Genomic DNA, 17,789 nt, shown 5'->3' with positions numbered 1-17,789 from the left:
AGCGGGGCACGCGGGCTCCCGGCGGTTTCTGGGGGGCTTCTGCTGTTTTTTAAAAGGGGATCCCTCACGAATGCTGCTGCGGTTGTGACTACAATGCCTGATGCCTCTCCTCTTTACGTGCTTCGCTCGTGCTGTGAGAGTTAAGGACTCCATACTCTTGAGAAGACTTTTAAATAGACACGTCTCCTGTAAGTTAAATATTTATTCTCACAGTGAGCAAAGCTTTGAAACTTGAGTTCTACTAGCAGTTCAGTAAATAAAGCGTTCTATTGATGTGGAACAGTCGATTCAGAAACTCTGCTGTCAGTAATGACATCCAGTTGCCAGCCAAGTTCTCTGAAGTGGAAGTGAGGTGTTCTCTCCCTCCCCCCAGTCTAATTGAAAATTAATTCAGAAAAGAGGTATGTGTGGGAAATAAGATCGTTAAAAGGATGTTCAGAAAAGAATAGCCGGGAGATGAAACTGACTATTACGGGCTGTTTTACCAGTACAGAGATAAGGGAGGTAAGTATGAGGAGATGTCAAGTGATCTCTAGTTTCATCGTTCAGCACTCATGTTATCATGCTACTATGATAAAAATACCTCCCTCTTAACATTTACAAGTAGGATAAGGAATCACACCCCTTTGTGTGTGATCATTTATTCAGTTTTGCATGGGGCAAAATAAGATGTTAAGTATTACTTTGGTAGGTCAGTAACTGCAGATCTGACTGTATGTAGGTGACGTGCAATATGTGCTTTTGAAGATTTGCATGTACAACACATTGTTTTTCCATAGTCATAAAGGTCTTCTGCAATTTCAGATTTTAAATTGCAGGGGTTTGGGAGGAGGAAGAACAGTAAGGGACACTTTTTCTGTGATTTTTGGTGTGGTGTTTTGGGTTTTTTTTTAACCAGGAATATGTGAACAGGTGCATGAAGGGCTTAATTCTGAAACTTGTGTGGAAATATGGAAAGAGTAGATGGGAAAGCAAAGAAGGCTGAATTTCAGCTTTCGAGGTTTATTGATTTACTTTGCTTCAGTTCCTGACTGACTTGGATCTGCTGTATGAACTTAGCTAAAACCAATAAATCTTCATGCTCGCTTGTATCTTCCTAATGGAGAAATGCTCACAGTAGAACTTGGTATACCAGGAGAGTGAAAGGACAAATTGGGACAAACCTAGGGAAATGTGGGGGTTTTTTATATGGTATGTATTTACCCTCCATTTTGTGATAGTTCCAGTTGGAAAACTCAAAAGAACCTTAGGTTTGTCTCCAGGGCAAATATAGCTTGGTACCAGAATATGAGGAAAAAAAAATGTGTAAAAAAAATTGCAATTTGTAATATATAAAATAATTTCAAGTCTCCAGTAACAAGACTTAAGCTGCGGGATAGCTCAAGACTAATCTTGCCACTGACTGCTGATGTTTATATCTGTTGTAGACACATATGATATGCCTGTAACTGTGTTGAACTAATGTTAGCATCACTTTTGAAAACTTAAATGCTCTATTTACTTAAGCCAGGTAATAATCAAGTGTCTTGGCAAAACATAAAGCACTTTATCTGTCGTATATCTGGGACTCTGCCCTATGGAAAGCTCCAAATAAAAGGGAGGAGGCAGAAACTGATTAATTTGTGTGGCTGAAGCATGGTTGGAATTGGGCTGGGAGTGTTGTTGCCTGGTTCTGTGTTCCTTTCCTGCTTTCATCTCCTGTCCCAGGAAGTTGAGGATTTAGAGGAATGGTGGCAGAGGGGCACTGCTGCTATGGTCTTGATTTCACTCCAGCAACTCCATCTGTATGAGGACTATGCTACAAGCAGGGAGGACAGGAAGAAATAAGTAGAGATGGGATAATAACCACTACCCTCCCCTCACTCCTACTGTATCTGATCTCACAAGTGTGGAAAAGTGGTCAGAGCATGTGTGTGTGTAAACAGAGAATACATTGGTGTGGGTATAGACTAGAGAAGTATGTTCTGGGTTCGTGAATCAATTCTCCCTGTTTCCTCTCTCATGCTTCTGTTACACTAGTCTCTCTGTTACTCTAGACTGTGCAGGCTCAAAGGCAGCATAATGTGACTTAATGTGGTAGAGTGTGTTTGAATGGAGGATAGGAAGAGAACAGATGGAAAAGAGTAAGTGAAGACCTTAAGAATCACCTTCCCTGAACACTTTGAGAGGGTCAGCAAACAAGGGGGAAGGGCAGAAGGAGAATGTGCTATGAGTGCAAAACATGGGAAAATGAAAAATAACAAAAGATAGTGACCCACCTGGGGTTTTTTTTTTCCATGTGCAGCTCTGCTTCTAGCCCTCATTTACCTAGCTTGTTTTCTGTTTGCCTCTTTCTGGTCTCTTGAAAACAAACAAACTCCCACAAAAACCTGTGAAGCACTTATCCCTTGACACTACTTTCACTCTTAGACTATGCAGAGGCAGACCAGAAACTTCATTCACTTTCCCCACAGCTAGGATTTGTTTAAGCCTTTCAGCACAAACAAATGAGGGCCTTGACCTGGTAAGATTAGCAAAGGACTATGCTCATACAGGTAATGCACAGCCTCAGTGGGGCTTTGCTAATTAGCAAAAAAAATCCACCTTCCCCCTTCCCACGTCCACCCAAAAAAAGAAAAGACATTTATAGCAATAGGATGAAACCACCTTCTTGCTTTAGGTGTCCATAGTATGATTCAGAGGATTTAGTATTTATCAAAGCAGAGAAATGACGCATAAGGAAATGTGGTTTGTGATAATGATCACTCAGTATAGATGCAAACCTGTTATCATTCAATGTACTGTACCAAGCAATTTTCTGCATTTTCCAGAAACACCTAATAATGTAGAAATAGTAATGCAACAGAAGACAACATTGTTTAGGGAAGTAGATGAGAACTTTCAGAAGCTACTTTTCTGTTACTGAAGTTGCATCATTCAAATCTTTGGAGATATTTATCATCTCAGTTTGCTACCTCATCCTCAGAGTTCAGTGAATTCAAATTCTTAAGCTATAGTCTTGAAATTCTCATAAGCTACCAAATAAAGTTTAGCCAGCAATGGCTGCCCTTGGAGGCACGCTTGATCACTTACCAGATTTCAGTAGATGCATATGAAATAATTTTGCTTCAGTAACTTGATGCCTCAAAAATTGGAAAGTTTAAGCTGTGAACTATTTTAAGTTCTCTAAGTTTTCCCCAGTTTGCTCTTGTCTATTCTGTGCTATCAACTCACCTGTTACTTTGAAGAGCTGAAGAAACTGAGACTCCCACCTTTGGACTATCTGTTCCTTAACTTTGTCTAAGCACCAGCTCTGAGGGGCTAACATGCCTTTGATAAACTGTGACAGCTTGAATTTCTTCCTGACACCCCTTTACAGTATTTTGTAGTTCTTTTAAATAGATACACATTAAGCAACAAAATAAAGGTACTGTTTTTATAGCTAGATGCATCTGCCTATATGTTTTAGCACAATGTTTTTATTTCAAGTCTCTTGTGACCTTGTAACATTACAGTTACATTACAGTTTGCTTCCCTGCATCTTCATGTGTTTGTTTACTATAAGACCATTTCCTAATAGCACTCTGCTCTTATTTGGCAATTCATTGATGCAGAGAACAAAGAAGTTAAATTACAAAGATAATTCCTTTCTGAAAGAAACATAAAAAGTAAATCCTGATGGCACTGTTGCCAGTCTAGGTCAGTTTGTGGATTTTATGTTTATATTGTGCATCTGCCAAGTTACAATGTAGCGGTTTAAAGGTCTGTAAGCATGACCTGGATTTTAAACTCTAATTTGATAACCTGTAAAGCAAGACTGTTATGAATACTGTGTAGCTTACTAGTGTTTCTGGAAGGCCTGTAACCCAAAGCTGCTGAGAGGAAAGAACTGTATATTTTCATACTGATCAAAGAGGAAAAACTGGTATCTTCACATGCATGAGACAGGACATTATTTCTCTGCAAGATGATTAACAAACTAACGGGGAGCCATTAGTGTTTTTCTCAACTCTATGTATGTGATATATAAAGTCTATTCTTATATTTATTTTATATCCACATAAAAATGTGTGTTCATCTGTTTAGCTGAATTTCCAGGTAAAACCTGAAGTAACTGAAGGTAAAAGTTAAGAATTGAATACAGGGAAAAACAGAGTGCTTTGTGGTTTAGAGAGGGGAAAAGCTAAGAAACCTCATGGTGACCAGATAGTATGTGGTAGACAACATGCCTGGAATGGGAAATGATGGAGCTGACTTCCAAAAAGTTGCAGTGGTGGAGCACGAGCTGCTCGATCGTATGTGAGGCCTTTTGCATGTCACCCAAGGACATGGTGCTAAGCTGATGATGGTTTCCTAAAGCAGATGTGGATTTGGAGAAAACAGATCAGGGGCCTGATTCTCCTTCAGCAAAATCTTGAATTAGGCTGGAGGGGCGAAATAAAACTGAACGCTCAAAGTCAAGGCATACTGGATGGAAGAAAAGGACAGGTCCAAAGCTTGGCCCTGTTACAAGTGTTGCTTATCAAATGCTGACTGTGAGTCTTGTTTTCATTAGAACAACGATGTAATGTGTATGAATATTCATAGAGAGTGATTCACGTGTTGGCTATGTCTTCATACTCTTTAAAATCAACAGATTGCATGCCAGTTAAAGTAATTACTAAAGATAAATCTAAGCTGCTGAATTCTAATGTGGATTTCAAGCACTGACAGCATGGGAACTGTTGTTTTACTTTATCCTCTTCTGAAAACAAGTCCAGTTGGTCTCCACATTCAGAGGTGACTTAGTTGGGAATGCCTTCTTGTTTCTATCTGTACTGCTCATACAAATAAGTTATTTTGCTTCCATGTTGCGCTATTTTCAACCCAAAGTTTATTTCATAAGTCTTAGTTTGACAGGGGAAAATATTTGCCAAATGTCTCTTGAATATAGCAAATTGTATTTTTATTCCACTACAATACATTGCAGATGGTAGCATCTGCTTTAATAACGCATAATCAGAACATCTTATTCTAATGACATTGCAGTAAGATTTATGAATGTGTTTCTGGGACAATGATGAACTAATGTATGTAATCCAGTCAGCTCTTAAGTGGAAGTATTTTGATGTTTCACTCCAGAGAAAAAAAAAATCTCTAGCAAAGACCTTGAGGAAGTAAATCCAATATTTTAAATAGATGGGAATAGATCCTGAGAAGCAAAGTTTTTGCATTTCACCTGGATAGTATTTTCTGTGTGTGGTATTAGACAGGGGATGTATTAAGATTTTCTTGCATAAGACTTCTCCATCTTTTACTTAAAATGTTCTATGATTCTGTAGTTCATAATGAAATTTCTGTTAAATCATCTTTGTCCTATACATTCGGTGCCTTGGTAACATTCCTGCCCATGTTAACCTATATACTAATAAAACTAAGCTCTTTGGAATTGAAGTAGGTGATCCAAAGATGTGCCTTCCAACCTCAATTATTTTGTGACTCAATTACGCTGTGATTACACCCCCATATGTTTCATAAAATTCTCATTAGATTTAAGTGCAGGCCTTCACAATGCAGTTAACATAAGCTCTTACCTGAAATTTAGTGTTAATTCTATTCCTTTGTTTCATGCAGAAAGCCTTTTTGCAAGTTTTTATGCCCAACCTAAGGTATGAAGTTGTGCTTTGGTTTATTTATGATTGTAACCTCTCTATATACTTTGTAGTGAGGGTACAAGTGAGAAATCACATAATCGTAGGTCATCTTCCAGTGACCTTACCATCACTCCCTAAACAGTTTCACTGTCAGATTTATGGTCACTCAGCAGACCAGGATTAAAAATGGCAGAACAAGTCACTGGATCTTGAGATCTGTGCAGGATAAGCATTAACCACTTCAGAAGCCGTGAGACTGTAGGAAATGTAATAGTTCCAATGCAGATACTCAGACATGAACCCCAGCTACCCTTAAATGCATTAAATGTACTTACTACTAAAAAAAACCCCAAACAAAAAGCAAAACACTCCCCCAAACAAACAAAAATCCTCTAGCTGAACTTAAGGTACGTTTATGCGAGTGCTATGTAAGCATATATATGTATATAAGTAACATGTTTGTTGTAAGCTCTTCAGTAACACATACTTTAATAATTATTTCAAGAAGGAGAGAAGAACAAATCTTAAAATTCAGAGCTTCTTGTATGGGCCAGAAACAGAGACTGGATATAAAAATATCAACAAAAGGATATGTCACTCTCTTTAAAGAATATGTTCATTGCATCTGAAAAAAATCAAAATTAGTCAAGTGAATAGTTTTCTTTTCTCAAAAGTAGTCTTCTGTAATGAAAAGTATATATACGAAGTATTTTAGTGGTAGTACAGATTATATTAAACCTGAAAATTATAAATGATTAGTTAAATATTTCTTGAATTAACATGTTCTTCAGTGTAGGAAGCTGAATGTATCCAAAGTAGTAATTTTACCTGAAACTGAAAGGAGCAATTTATGGTCTGATGTGGCAAACTTAATATTTACAAAAAGAAAATCATGTTAGAACCTTTTGCTACTAGAAGAAAGGAGAGTTGTTATAACATGCTTTTGTGCAAGAAAAAGATCTGTTCTGGCCTGCTTTGTAGAACATGCTGTAGTCTTGTGAAAACAGCTTAATAATCCATAATAATTACTCACCTGTACCTTGTCCAGTGCATGCAATGTTTCGTAATAGCTGTAGATTCAGCTAAGAATTAGAAAACTGTTGAAAGAATTGTGGTCCAAATCTGTTTTGTTTTGATTGTATTCTCCATTTTAATTAGGAAATTTGGTAGCATCTTCAGTTTCATTCTTAGATTGTGAAGCCCAGCTGGTTCTCATTTCACATAAACTACTTGCAAAAGGACGGACTGTAGAAGAGAGCATTTTTTTTAACATGGAGAGAGGAGTTTGTGTTCAGAATAAATTATTTGTTCCAAAGAGAATTCATGCTCTAGAACGAATTTAGTTTGGATTCACCCGTCATTTGTAGGTTTTTATTTAATTAAAGCTTCTGATTATCCAGGGACTAATTGCAAAGAATGGGACTAGCAGCTGCTCACTTCCTTTTGGAAACCCAGATTTGGGTACTTAGAAGCAGAGGTTCCAAATCAGTTGAGACTGATAAAATTGCCATGCTAGGCAGCTTGCTTGGTTTGCCAGGCAGTACACCTGTAAATATAATTTTACAGTTTATGTATTTTATTTCTTAACTAACAATGTAAACAGTACTGTTTCTGTCATAGAACAAAACTATCCCTTATCAATAAGGACTAATAGAGAAGAAACAATTTCCTCATGACAGAGCAGTATTTCAGTGTTTGTTAACATGACCATATTCTTTTCAAGTAGGAAAAGACTGGATGCATATTTTTTCAGAATTAATAAAACTGTCTTGAATATTTTGACCTGGAGTTTTTTAAGACCACTGAAACACAGCGGACTAAATCTTGTATATAACGGCAAGTCAAATTTTACTTATAAATTTAGTATGAAAGTCTAAAGATGTCATGATCACTGATATGGGAGCAGACTTTGATCCATTTTCTGGAAAACGAAATAAACTGAACAAAGTGACAGTGAACTCTGATTTCCTTTTCTCTCCTGAAATAGAAGAAAAACTTAATTAATTTCATCCAATGGACAGTCATTTGAATAGTTCAATCTTTTTTTCTATTGATTTTTTAATTTTGATTTTTAAGCACTGTCACTTGGCCCCAGGTGAAAGAAACTTCTAAGATATTTTTCGTAAAAACAAATCAGCTCATAGCTGTTAGGGATTAAAGGACTTTGCAAGTCACTAGCCTGAAATAATTTCATTTTGTGGTTGTTTTAATAAATAGGTCCGATAAAGGCATTGTTGTAAAATACATGATTAAGTTATTACCTCAGGAAACTCCATAGGTTTGTTCGCAATCAGACCTAATATGAGTAGTAAGCCTTTCAAACAGTTCTAAAAAGTTGCTCTGAGTCTTAACATTAAATACTCTCAAGTAAGGCAGGATGTATAAAAGCCTGACACTCGGTATCCCCTCAGGTCATTGCTGTTTGGGACTGTGACTGCACTTTAGGACTTCTGGGCTTGCTATAATGACACTCAGGCCCTTTAAAGTAATATAAGAATTCTGTTTCATTTGTCTTCTATGTCAGTACAAAGGTGTCTAATCCATTTATTTCAGAGCCATTCAAATCTGACTAACTTTATAAGAATATATTGCTTCAGGTACTGTTATACTCTAGCATTTGCACTAATAACTGCAATTTTTCTGTTTATTTCAATCATATGAAAGTGTTTTTCTTTGGAATGGAAGTAATACAAGTAGCACAAAGTTTATGCTACAGTTTTGGTTTTTGGCAAATACTTTTGGGTCATTGTTCACATTCAAGTAGTTAAGTAAAATACTTATCTAGAAATTAATCTAGAGAAATCCTATATGTTCATTATAATAGTTTAATATTTTCATGCTCTAAAAGTAATGGGAATTCAGTGTTAGAAGAGAACAAAGGTCACTCTTTATACATACCCTATTGATTAATTATGCTGACAGCATCCTGAACTTCAGATGTAAATATGAATATAAAAACCAGAAGAATACTGAGTTTATGAATGGGTCTGTTTCTAGATCCAGTTCTTGCATTCAGTTTGTGTTGGGAAAGGCATTTTTTAATTTGCAGGACTTCCAAAAGCTTTCTGAATTAATTGTCCTAGCAAACCTGTAAGCCAAATTGACTAAACTGGACTATAGTAGCTTTGGAGGCTCATACATGGAGCTTCAGTTTTGCTGAGCAGTTAGTCTCTTTCTGGAAATGACGTATATTTTTTAAATTTTGCAAATTCAAATAGGTATTCTGATGCATGGAACTGTGGCTGTGCATTTTCTTAGCTCTTTCTTAGTCCTACAAATCATGTATATTTTATAAAGAGAAATTTAAATTTATTTGACTTACCCTTGGTAACATGATTTGACACAGAAACTTGTTCATTTTACATTTTTACAGAACCAAGAATAAATGCCTTGACATGGTTGGCAGACATGACATGATGGGCTTTGTAGTTGGTAAGAACCTGAGAATGCCTAGCATGGTTGATAATGAAAGGTGCTATACATAACATTAGACTTCCAGGATCTCTCTTGTATCCTGTGCCATCAGATGTGTCTACTTTATGGAAGCAGCATGCTGGGCACTTCAGAACACTTTTGTAAGCCTATAAAAAGTTTACACTAAATACTCAAAGCTACCAAATACAGCTACCTGAAATTTACTTGTTTCAATTGTGGCAATAGAGTGGAGATAGTAACAGTGCGTATAGATGAATGTGAAACAGAAAAGCTGAGCACTTGAGGGGGTTTTCAGTGTGGTGATTCTATTAAGATCCTTTGCTAGGTCAACATGTTTTTCTGTGAGCAAATACAGCTCCTCCATAGAATAGGTAATTGAGGACACCCATGTACCCAGTCATGCATTCTCTGCAGGGGCAGCTTCGTATTCCCTCTGAAGTCAGCTTCTGGTTTCAGTGGGTCCTTAATCTGTCTCTAGTCATCTTGGTGTTCGTTTTTCTTTTAGGATCCACTGGAAAAACAAGAATAAAGGATGTTGCATTTTTCTTGCCACCTGTAATAATGTTTCTTCAGCTGGGAGATGTTATACATTTCTCTCACCTATATGAATCTTAAAAATATTAAGTGTTGCTTTTGGATGCCAAGTTACTGTTGTGTCTGTCTTGCAGCATTGCCCCTCTGTATAATGCTTTTTCTCATAATTAGAAAATTATGTTAATCCATTAAGTATGGAAGGTAAATATGATAGGAGAATATATCATTCTCCGATTTAGATATCGGCTGTGGCACAATGTTTAATACAGCTAATTCCTTATTTGTTGGCCAGTTCTGCAAGGAGTAAGATGTCCCATATTCTGAATAATGGAGGAGAAAATCAACAAAATGTGTCATTTTAGATCAGGATTTTACTTGCCATGGAGAAGTTTTGCCTCTTGGTTGTACCTATTCTTTAGGCAGAGAAAGAAAAAACTTAAAGACAGCTTTTTCCAAAGATATTTTCATTAATCTTCAGGAAGCGATCAATACAAGAATGTTTTGTTTATAAGCAGAGGCATTAAACTGACACAGCTGTTAAAATTTATATTTTCACCGATGAGTAATGCGGGATATGGTGCTTTTCCTAGTGATCCATTTGTTGTTCCTAGTCTGCTTTTAATCCAAGCAGATTCACTTACGTTGAATTTGCTGTTTCTAGCAGAAGTATATTTTTCCCTTCTTTGTTTCCCACAGACACTTTCCTCAAAATAGCTACTGAAGCTTAAATTTATACAGAAGTACTTGATACTGTCAGTTCCCATTAGTGTGAGTTCAGCATGTTTGTGTTCACAGATGCAGGATGGGTCATATTAAACCAGCCTAGTGATGTTTCCAATTATTTATAAATTGCTGTACAAAATGTTTCAAAGAGGGAAAAATACTAATATGAAATTAAATTTTACAAATTCAAAAAAGCTGTCTTTTTAGTATTAATTTTTAAGCCTTATGTCTAAAGCTGAGTTTAGACTTCACAAAAGTCTTCATATCACATTAATAAAGTTGAGGCAAATTCAGGACAGAGCTTTATAACCTGAGTAACCCAAGAGTAGATAATTTCATAGTAAGAAATAATCATAAGAAATATCTCTCTTAGTTGTGTCTATATTGAACTGTTTCTCTGTGTAGTCTAACCTAGACCTCAGCTTTTTACCTTAGAAATCTTGTGAATGAAAATTGCATCTTTTGATTGCAGGAAATCAGTTTTCTAGCATGTTAACCTTCCTCTTTGTTCTGAGGTTCTGTTGCAGAAAAACAGATCTCACGTATCTCAGTGTCCACTGGTGCCAATTCCTCTACCAATCCTCACCTACTTTAGTGTCTGTCCATTTTAAGGAACATTTAGTGCTCTCCACTCTTCTAATCCTCTGAAGGGAGTTACTTCTGTAAAGATTCATTGTTTTTACTCTGTGTGGAAACATTCACATATTCATCTATCATGAATATGGCTTTTTTCTAAAGGTCAGAAATACCCTGCAAGTTGAATGCTACGTGTACCCTTGGTCATCTAATCTCAACAATGGTACAATAAAACAAGTGTATAGAGAAGCAACAAGCTTGTTGAAAAGTATGGATTTGGTTTACTCTGAGGAGAGACTTGCAGAATAACAACTCTTCACTTAAACAGGGATGTTGTAGGGGAGAAAGGGGAACAAAAAGGACTGGAAAGAGACTGTAAGATAGTGGCATGAAAAAGTGATTGTTGTTTGGCTTTGTTTTTTTTCCTGTCATGTCAGAGCATTCACTGAAAAATTATACAAAATGGATTTGAAAAGAAATCAGATAAGTCTACAAGGGTAGGTCCTTCAACAGCTATGAAACATGATGGTTCCTACCCAGTCTGTGTTTCATAAAGCCCCATGCTTGCTGGTTATTGGGGAAGATAGAGCAGGATACTGATCACTGTGCACCTGTGTTGCACTGAACATCATTAGAGATGGAGCACTGGGCCATTTTGTCTGAATGAGCATGACTGTTCTTATGGTGTTGTAAGAGTTCCAAAAATACATGACTGTTTTCTGCCTCTGACTCATATGAATTTGATGGATAACTGTCTTGATTACACTACAGGCAATAATAAATAGAAGTCAAGGCACTAGGACCAAGGACTATATGAGTAGTAAAAACTAAGCTAGTTGGCTGAGGAGTGTTTGCTCTTTGTTGGCAAAGCAGCTGATTTTTACAATGATCCTCTGTGTACATCAAGGAACTGAAGAAAATCAACACTGTGAGCAGATTTGAAAATTGGACCGCCTTATGTTTATTTGAGGTATCAGATCTTCTGGCCTTTATGTTAGCACTGGCCTCCTTCAGTGAAACATCTGTGTTTTCAGACTAATATTCCAAATGTACCTGCCTAAGTTAATGCAAAATCTCTATTTCACAGTGCTCATATACACTTCTGTATCCCTAGTGGAATTTATACACATATACTTAATAGGTAATAAAGTTGTTAGTAGTGTTTGTTCTGCTGAGTTGGTTCTATAACAGCATTTATAGAAGAAGCAAGAGGGCAAGAAGTATTTCCATTTGCAAAACTTACTGAAATGCAGAAAGGCAAACAAAAATTGGAACACTAGGATTTTCTGTAAGGGACTGTCCTGATCCAGTAGGCTGTTGTGGCCAAGCTGATGAGCCTTTGTTTCAGAGAAATCTGAAAAAGCCTGGGAAGCATTTGTGAACCATAAGAAATGTTATTCCTAATTCTCAAGTTTTAAATAATATTTTTTCCAGCAGTATAGTTTGTCTACATTTTTAGGATTTTTATAGAGGATAGCTTTGAATACTTTTGTTGATTGTGCATACCTGTTCTCTCTCAATTTCTGTCAAGGTCTTGTCCTCTGTTTTACTCTAGTACAAAGAGTTCATTCGTGCATGAATTCTTTGTTTACTTTTATTACCATTTCTCACCTTTCAATTTACTAAAGCATGAATTTACTTTCACAGGCTCATTCATTGTATCATTTATCGGCTTAAGATTTCCAGCTCTTGTGTGGTTTTGTTGTTTTGGTTTGATTTGGGTTTTTTTGAGGGGAAGAGTGATGCAGTTTCCCAGGCACTGGATTTGGAGTTAAGTAACTTAGAAGACCTAGTTGAAATGTTGACCTTCACAGAACAAAATTTGAAGCTTTTTTTTGAGGACAGTGAATACCTGAGGTTAGAAGGGAAAGAAGAAAAACTGTAGTTTATTTTAGATGTCAGAATTTTGGGGGCGTAACTCTTCTTAATTGTAATGCTTTTATAACTAAATGGGAACTGTAGTACCAAATCTGACTTTTGTTTTCTTGGCATTTATTTTAAGACCAGAAATGTTCATGTCTTAGTTCAGAAACTTTCCTCTCATGTATTCTACCAGGTAAAGCTTTATTCAGCTGAAGTTTGAGTCAAAAGCAAGTATTCATTGTGGTGTTACTAGCTAGAAATTGGAACTAGTTTGATGACAACTGAACTAAAATAATTAGGTTTTTTTTTCACTTAATACAATAATAAATGATGAATGTAATTTTGATTTTAAGATTTGCAAAGCTACGACATTTCCCTTTTATACTGTGTATAATGGAGAGAAAATGTGAAATGTAACAATTTAAAATTAAATTATGAAGTGTTTTTTTAAGCTTTTATGAACAATGTTTAAAACAACACTGAAGGAATGAAGGACTTTCTACAGTTGATAGAACCGCTATAGAGAGGAGCTGAAGAAACCTCACTTTGCACATGCCATTCTGTCAGCGTCAGCTTTTATATGTAAGGATGAGACTTTGTACAAACATGAGTCAGGAAATTCAGTTATGGTACCAATAGCAACTGTAACTTAATATCCATGAGTCCTGTGGAGGAGTTACTATCAGGTGATTTGTGTTTTTAAAGCATCATAAGGTATCAGTTAGATCATTTAGCATATTTTTAAGGGTGCTTTCTTTTTTTTTCTTCCCCCTTCCCTCCCCCAAAATTGAAATTCAGACTCATATTAGCAAACTTAATGGGTTTATTTTTGAAAACAGATGTTTGGCTTTGACTTTGCTGCTTCATAATGCAGTAAATTTAACTACATTCAGTTACCTTCATATTTTAAATCAAATTATTTAGTATAATATGTTTAAAAGTAGCGTAGTTCTTACTGCTGTCACTCTAACTTTTATCAGCAGCTCACAAACATAGTGGTTTTACAGTGCCAGGGTAATACCCAGCTGCCTGCATAATAAGTTAGTTTAGCTTATTTAGTTAATGAGCTTAGTTAGCTCATTTTCATCATGGAGGTGTTGTACTAGTAACTGTGCTTCACCTAAGGATGCCCCTTCATATGAGAACTCTCGGCAATATGTTGACTAGAGACTTTACCAGTTCTTCTACCATCTGTCTGAAACAGTTCAGTATCAGGCCTTCATTCAACTTTGGCTAATCTAGATTTCTCTCTAGAGCTTCCGCCTCCCCTTTAGTGCAGACCTTTAACCTTTTCTAGCTGAAAATATTTTTAAATTATTATTATTATTCCTGGCTTTGTTACTCTTAAAAAAACCATCTATAGTCTTGTTTTTATTTATTACATACAGGGTAGTCAATGAAGGTAGGGTTCTGTTTACCCTTCTGCCTATTCCAGTGAAGCATATGAAGAGGAAATAGAGCAAGTAGTGTCTGTATTAACAAATAAATTACATTTAAGCTATAATCAGCTGAATAGGGTTTCTGGCTGGATAGTCCTGGAGGATGCTGTATAAATAGTGTTCCTTAGGCTGTCATTCTAGTGATCATCTGAAATTCTTCTGTTCCTGGCAGCTGTGGATGGTTATTTAGGACTAAGGATTAACTTAATTAGAGAGGTATGCCAGGTTCTAAAAGGCCAGGATACAAATATGTATTTATAACTTTTGTATTTCATGGTGTCATGAGAACTACTGAGCCAGGTTGGAGAGATGAATCAGCAGCTGTGTTCCTGTGGGGTGACTGGATACAGTACAGCATGTGGCTGGGGGAGAAGCAAAGTGGGAAATGGTGGGGGTGGAAATTGTGCACATTTGTTCATTCCAGCTCAGGAGTCATCTTGCAGCTGAAAAAAGCATGGAGGACTTCTGAAGCTTTCCCAAGCCACTTGATATTTCATTACACCATTAAGTATAAAGCAATGTGATACTTGAATTTGAATCTTTAAACAGCTTACAAACATGTATTTATTCATTCCAGAAAAAAAGGTGGTGGTAGCTAATTATTAGCTGTGTCTTCTAAATGTAAGAGGAATTTATAGGCCATCCAAAGCATTGATATAAGGCAAGATCTGGATTTCAAGAGTTCTTGTCAAAACCCACACCCCTCTCCTTAACCGATGAAGTTGGCAACCTCATTATTAGGAGCAATCTTGAAAAAATGTCTGACTTGAGTTGCCTAAATATTCACATTCTTATCTCTGGACAGCTGGTGGTTCAAGACAGCCATGAAAGATTCAAATTTAGTTAAGGCTTTTCATAACTTTGAAGAACATCTTGCTCATAGTGAATATGCCTGTTAAATATTACCTTCTTTTTGGACACAGCAAGCTATAGTTTTACATACAGAAATTAAGTTAAGAAATTTGCAAGGGATATTGTCTCTAAGCACAGTAGATCTACCAGAGATTTTTTGTGTTATTTGAAATGCAAATCTCAGATTGGGATTTACAGGGTAAAGCTGGCTGAGCAAAATAAATTTAGGGTATTCAGACCAGTTTGCTCTGTCTGCACTTCCTGGAAGATCTTATTACTTAGGTAATTATAACAAACAGGGTTGCAATATCTTTATCTGTGGGCTGGGCTCTAAATTAGTATGAGTGTGTGCCTTAGGAGGGATGGCAATAATTTAGACCTACATCTGCTTAACAGTAAAACTTTGGCTATTAATAGTGAGCAATTTTTACTGCTCAGGCAAAAAAGTAAATCCTTTTCTTCTTAGGGGCCTGAAAAGGTGAGTAGATCGGTTCTTGTATTTTGCTGGTATATAATTTAATCTATTAAATCCTGAAGGTCAGAATTTGCTAATATTAAAGCTTATACTGTAATGTTAGAGATAGTTTTTGTTCAGTCCTTACCAAAGCTGAAAAAAACTTAATTTTCAAAATATATGTATATTTTTATATAGGTAGATAAGTCATGGTGTTCTGCATCTGTTGATGTCATTCAGGAATGAAAATCATAAAAGGAATTGCAATTAAAATACCAGCAAATAGATGGATACTGTTTGAGGCACACGGCACGCCTTGGGATTGATACAGCTGTCTTGTTACTTAAGAAAAATAAAAAAAGAATCCACAATTGCAGATATTTCTATAGAACTAGATCAGAAATGGTAACTGAAAGCACATGAGATCTAACAAGCTATTTTCATAATATTGCTTAGAACAGTCAAACTGCAGGAAGGGAGTGTCTGGGAAAGTAAGACTTGCCTGAAGCACAAGCAACAGGTCTGTCTAGAAAAAGATGTCAAGCAAGTAATATTACATTATTGCTCTGGAGCAAAGAACATGCTTTTATAAATAAGTCGTCTGATCAGCAGGTTTTACTCTAGCTTAATGCAGTTAAGCAGCAAACACACTGTGGATACAGGTGAGAAAACAAGCAGAGTGTGGAGGCTGGGAGGAGATAGAAGACTTAGTTCTGGTAGTATTTTTCAGCAAAACTTCCTGGTTTGTGCCAAGGTCTTGATTGAGGGTTTTTCTAGAAATAAAATTTCAAGTTTGTGATGTAGTGTATCAGCATTTTCTGTACCTTTTTCACTACAGGTGGTCAAGTACTATATTTGATGTTTAGAAGAAACGGTAATCTTGCATTTCTTAATAACAAATGTGTATCACTCTAGCTGCTTTAAACACTCAGAGCAGTAGCTTACAGCACAAATAAGATCATGCACTGCCATTTAGCAATAGAAACTCTGTGCTATTTTTAGTATTTTTCACTTTTCCCCCCTTCTAATTTTGAGCTAGTCTATTGTCCTGATTTACTAACACAGCTAGTGGCCATAGATTTCTGGGGGAGTGGCTGGTGGCCACATCTGCCAAAGGAGCAAAGTAGCCTAAGTGCCTCTTTGGCAGCAGCTTACTGTAGGTGGATTTCCTTTCACTGAGGTGATTATTACAGATGTTACGGTTCTTTTGAACTAGGGGAAATATTGCAAGGAAGGAGGCTCATTACAGTTGAGAATCAGGTAACTCTAAAGCATTTACTGAATCTTCTAAGCTACTGGCAGGTAAATGTGACAACAGAAGATGGAAATCTACCAAAACCAACAAACTGAAGCAACAGAATCAGAGGGAGTGTCTGTAAAGTTCACGTGTAAGCATTCTGAAATTTTGAGTTTATGCCAGCTGACTTAATGACTTTCCAGATTATTCAGAGCATAATTTGTGTTATTTCCAATACCATTAAATGAAGTATTTGGATTGGATGCATTTTGGTGGAATTCAGTTACATTTAGCATTGTTCATACTTAAATTATTATTTTGCCAAAATGGAGAGACCAAAACCAACCATTCATTTATATTCATTTTTGCCTTGGGTGACACTAAAGATTTTTCTTCCATTGTCTGATAAGGCATTCTCATATTTCTCTTGAGATCAATTTGATCTGAAGTTAAATAATAGCTTACCCATTATAAGAAACTATAAATGGCAGAGCTCAAATTAGATCATTAGTCGTTTCTGACTCTTATTCCAGCATCTGTCCCTCTAGATAGTGGTCTTGTATGCATTGACTAGAATAGACATAGGGCATACACCTTGCTGATAACACAGTAGTTTATTAATAAATTAGCTTTCTTTGTGTGTATTTCACCAGCACCATGGGGAAAAGCCTGCATCTTGGGATTCTTAGTTTGTAAAAGAAGCAAATAATTTTTACTTGTTAGTAAAATTTTCTGTTGGACTGGGCTTATTACTGAGATTGAGTATTTCTTATGATGCAATAATTTGGACTCAGCCTTAAGTGTACATTTAGGGATTTTTTTTTCCCTCCCGACGGTGCCTCTGAAAGAAAAAATGGGTAAGCTTTTATTTTAAAGATGACTTTATCCTCTGACTGCTGATTCTCCATTCTAGTGTTTAGGCAGGCTCCAACTGAGAGAGTAAGTGGGGGTGGTTTACCACCAGTCATGCAATTGGTCATGGTGGCCAGTCACTGGATGAACACAGTACAAAAATATTTTCATCTTTGTGAATTGCCATTAGACACTATTGTAATATTTATTTA

This window comes from Egretta garzetta, unplaced genomic scaffold, assembly GCF_000687185.1.
Source record: "Egretta garzetta isolate BGI_Z169 unplaced genomic scaffold, ASM68718v1 scaffold573, whole genome shotgun sequence".
Taxonomy (NCBI): domain Eukaryota; kingdom Metazoa; phylum Chordata; class Aves; order Pelecaniformes; family Ardeidae; genus Egretta; species Egretta garzetta.
This window is presented reverse-complemented; position numbering follows the sequence as displayed.